The 4,970-nt window shown below is 30.9% G+C and overlaps 1 long non-coding RNA gene across 3 annotated transcripts; it reads left to right on the forward strand.

The window, feature by feature from the left end:
- The first annotated feature begins 2,235 nt into the window (after positions 1-2,235).
- On the forward strand, positions 2,236-3,474 carry LOC111916903 (uncharacterized). 3 transcript variants are annotated; one of them, XR_006187315.2, is made up of 5 exons: positions 2,236-2,518; positions 2,611-2,676; positions 2,775-2,877; positions 2,960-3,062; positions 3,211-3,474. It is a non-coding gene; the product is annotated as an uncharacterized LOC111916903 (long non-coding RNA). The 3 variants fall into 3 exon arrangements; XR_002858735.3 differs by having other exon boundaries at positions 2,251-2,518; positions 2,964-3,062; XR_002858734.3 differs by having other exon boundaries at positions 2,249-2,518; positions 2,960-3,474.
- Positions 3,475-4,970: the final 1,496 nt, after the last annotated feature.

Below are 4,970 nucleotides of genomic sequence, written 5' to 3' on the forward strand. Positions count from 1 at the left end.
GCAACGGAATCATCATTGTCGTCTTCAAGATTCAACGCCGTTTCTACTGTGTTCTTGAACTTTGACTTAAATGAACTGGATCGTGTACTCCTCATTGTTGCAGAATACCGTTAATATAACCCCCAAATGTCGATTTCGTCTTCTAGGGTTAAATGTCGATATTTATAGGGAAAACCTACAAACGATCTTCCGATTTTTCAAGACTGATTACAATAAATCGGAATGTTTTTCAACCTCCTAAGGATTTGGGTTCTTGATTATGAGAGTAAGCGAGATATTTGGGATTATCGGTTGATCATTCCATATTATCCACCGTCTCCTAATTAAATGACGGGGCAAAATACCATTCTATCCTTGTTTGACCGGTCAATTGATTAAACCCCATTTATTTGATTTTTTTTTTATATTTAATTTAAAAAGAAAATCACTTTCTTAAATTACCACAAATGATTGGCCTACAATCATTTACATGGGCACACAATACTTATCAAAAACAAAATAACCTAACCCATATATATATATATATATATATATATATATATATATATATATATATATATATATATATATATATATATATATATATATATTATGAATATTGTCCATCAACTTAGCCCAATTCCTTTATTGTCCCCTTACTTTGTCGGATGAGGTTAAATTCCACAAATATTCATGAACTTGGGTTAAATTCCAATTCCACCTCAAAAACTTCAGTTTCTAATTCCATTTAATCTTTTTTAAATATATAATTATATAAGCATATTTTTCAATAAATATTATTATAAATAATTAATCAATGTTGCAATTAAATTGTCAAACAATAAAACTAAAAAAAATAATTATTATTATACATATTTAACTGTTAAAAAATAATTATTTCCTATACAAACACAAGTTTAAATGCCATAAGTTCCAAAAGTAAAATGACCTTAAGTGTAAAATAGAGATTTTGTATGTGAAAGAAAAAAAAGGGGGGCGATTGATTTAAACGCCAAAAAGAAAAGTTCCAAAAGTGTAAAATAGAGATTTTATTTTATATGTGAAAGAAATAAAAAAAAAAAGGGGGGGGGGGGGGGGGGGGGGGGGGGGGGGTGCGAATTAACAGGACCCTTTGCCGACCTGTTACTCTACTAGGTTGGTATCGATTGTTACTTTCATTATGTGAAAACCCTAGTTACAGTTACGATTCGGTGTCAGCCGTTTGATCAAAATAGCGTCTAGGATTTCCATATTCATTTTTTTTTCTTTTTTGTCATATCAGGTTCCATTCAAGAGACAAAAATGTTTATGAATTTCTGTTTTTCTTGGTGTTGTGTACAATTCACACTCAGTTGTTAAGAATATATTTAATTTGTTACTCCTGATTGCTCTCATGGGATTGTGTATTTCGGTTTTGCAAGATATTTTGGGGAATTGAGAAGGACATTATTGGAATAAATGGATAAGGAGCTCTATAAAGGCGATGACAAACCTGCACTAAATCTTAAAGGGAGGTGGCTAATTCCGGTGATAGAAGTGGTGGTAATGGTTGGAACAGGTTTCATGGTAACCACTTGGTTATTGTAAGTATATAACGATGGGTTTAATTCATCATGATAACAAGTCTGGTTCTGTTGTTGCTATAGAAATTAACTAACATAAGTATGTATATCATAAATGATATGTTTTTTTTCAACTCAATTATGTTTACAATTATTATTAAAATGATTAAATACTTAAAAACGACGATGATTAACCAAATAATATCCAAATAAATGCTTTTAACTAAATTAACAGTTATAGTAGTTACAAAATTATATTATAAATCAATTTTAAATATAAAAGTTACATTAAATCAAAATTTTCTTTCTTTTAAAACAATTGCTGTATGTGAAAAAAAAAATGTTTTTAGTTATGCAGTTGTAACAATAATTAAAAATAAACATTCTAAATAAAAAGTTGTACACATTAAACACTTAAATAACAAAATTCATAAATTTTAAAATGTTTTCTAAATAACATATTGAATTACTCAAAAGTAATATAACATACTAATTAGAAATGTTAATTAATAGTGTAATAATATTTACGTATTTTTTTAATCTACCTACTATGTCTATTTAACTCACTGTTAAAAAAGTGTATGCAGGTAACCTTGAGCAAAGCCAAACAATGGAGATAAATTTAATGTACATGGCCCATGAAATTGACAAGCTTCAAATAGACAAACACAACTTGCAGATAAAAGAGAAAAGGCTGCAGCTGTAACTGTTACTCCATGTAATAATTTATTACCTCTGAATTTTGTATTATATATTTTTCTGAAATTTGAAACAGGAACAAGATATGGTACAAAATTTGTGCACCATAATATGGGTTTATGTTGCGAATGCATACGCTGCTCCATATTTAGGCGAATCCAAGTTTGTTTATATGAGGAACTTGCCCATGCTTCTTACCAGTCTCGAAAATTTTCAAGATTTCAACAAAATTGGGAGAATCAAGCAAGATGCATGTTATGTTCTTAAAGAATTGAAAGGTTGTAATTCTTCTTTCAATCTTTCTTATTATATGTTAGGCTTTTAGCTACCACCTATTATGTACTATAGAATCTAACTTGTACATTTACAGGATGTCGGCGTTTACTTTGCCATTGTTGATGTTGAGGATGTTGGTGGTGTTCCGAAGGCTATCGAGGTTTGAGCTTCACATTTTTCCTTTGTTTTTATCTTGTATTTAAATACTCGAAATACCCTTCTAAACTTGGTCTGATATTAGTTTCATGTGTTGATCAGAGTAAAACGTACGTAGACCAAAAAAGCATCGCTTCCAAGGAAAAGATATATTGTTGTTACTTAACAGTGAAGCCAAAAATATTGTAAAAAGAAAAAAAAAGAGGTAAACCGAGAATTTCTTTTGCTACTTAATAGTCTCAAAACAGTAAATGAAACATGTAAATATAATTTCCATGTCTGCAAAGCAAGGTACTTGAAGATTTCATCTATGGAAGCCAATGGTGGAAGAAATGTACAAAGAGGAAGCTGGAAATTCCTCGTACACACCCTGGTTTCGTCTTTGTATAGGTAAACTACATGTGCCATTAACCTATTTTCTTTCATTCTGTTTAAAAATATTGTTCAACAATTTCTTTCATGATTTTATCATCACGTCATGCCTTTTTTTCATTTCATTTTGATCCTCTAAGGTATTATATAAATCCTTGAAAGACAGGTTGAATTATGTTTCAAGATAAGGATGAATTAGAAGGCAGTTTTCATGAAGCTTTGGTGGAGAAAGTAAATAAGTTGAATTTGTAAGTTATAAGTTGAATTTGTAAGTTATTAATTATACTCGCAGAAGATGTTGTAATATTCGAGTCTTCCCTGTTGGCAGCCGTCAACCATACGGCAGTGATGTTGTTGATTGTGGTTTTGTATTTCTTCTACAAGTGTGCATTTGCTCATTACTGTTGAATTCCAAATATCATTTCTTTTACCTAGGTTCTCTTTCAATTGATGGGGAAGTGATATTTAGTTTTATTCATACTTGTCCAATAAAATTTTGAAGATGTATTTCGGTCATTCTCTAAAGTTTGATGGTTAAATACATGGGAAAATTGAATGGTTTTGTGAGTGTATGCGCCTGCATGTGTGTATCTTACTGTGTGTGAACGGTTTTGGGTGTTTGCATCCGTGCGTCTTTTGATAGGTAAAAGAATGTAATATTTTTGGTAAGCCTTGAAAAAAAACTGATCTAGGGCGAAGCCCGGATTCTTTACTAGTTCACATTAAATACACCCCTTTCCTTTCCGGTGGAAGTACAACCCAATTTTAAACAAATATATTTTTTATTAGGTAAATGCCTATAGAAAGTAGTAAATGATTCACCTAGTTAATTAATAATAGCCAAATGAACCACACAACTTAATAGATAAATAACTTATCTATGATTATATAATTATAATAATAAAATTGGCTTTGGCTTTGTAAACTGTTACATGAAGCCTTAACGCTTTGTTCTCAAGTTCTACTTAAGGAGGGATATGCATGGAAATGGACGAAGGTGAGGGCTGTCGAAGGAAAATAATATTTCCAAGTTTAACTGATTGAAGAAAAGTGAGGGGAAAGAAAGAATTTTGGAGTTATATTTTCCTTCCAAATTGGACGGATTTGGGTAGAAAGTGAAGGGAAGAAAAATCTTTTAGTTTTATTTTCTTTTTCTTCCTTACTCGGGAATACAAAAACTTAAAATTTTCCTTTCATTTCCTTCGAATAAGAGAACACGGAATAAGGAAAATTTCCCTTTCCCTCCCTTTCTTTCTGTCAATATATTCCTTCCCTTTCCTTTATTGAATTTACAAAAAAAAAACTCGGGAACAATACGTTAATGTTAGTCAAGACTCTTGACTTTGACCTTTGATTAGTGAAAAAGTTAGATAATTTAGTTTTGTATGACCCATTTTTTGGTATCTATTACATATTTTTTAAAGGTTTGACTAAATGTTTAAGTAGGACCAATATGAGATGTATTGTGGTAGCGAAGGACCACATGTGTAAAGTAATTAGTGTCTAGCTTATATTGTGTCAAATGTAAGAAATATAGAAACACGAGGGCCCAAGTGTCAAAAATTAGAAACAATAGACATAAGCTAGTGAGTTATATTCCTCATTAGAGTGAGATGAGTTGTTTTGAGAGGGAAGAAATAGCAAGGGGAGTTTTTCATGAGGATTGAGGAATTGTAGTGAATCACTTCAATATCAAGCTAAGAATTGGTGTTAGAAGTGAAGAAATAAGCATTTAAGATATATTTTTTTCTATTTTTTTTCCTAGGGATCGATCTAGGGTTTGGCAAGCAACCAAATCCGAAAAATCTATAATCAGCTGGTGTGTGTGTATTCAACTCTTTTAGCTCAAATTAACAACCTATATATGATTCTAAGCTCATATTATCATTCCTTTTATGATTTGGAGCTTGGAGGTGATATGAATCA

The sequence above is a fragment of the Lactuca sativa genome, chromosome 9 (assembly GCF_002870075.4).
Source record: "Lactuca sativa cultivar Salinas chromosome 9, Lsat_Salinas_v11, whole genome shotgun sequence".
In the NCBI taxonomy this organism is placed as follows: Eukaryota; Viridiplantae; Streptophyta; class Magnoliopsida; order Asterales; family Asteraceae; genus Lactuca; species Lactuca sativa.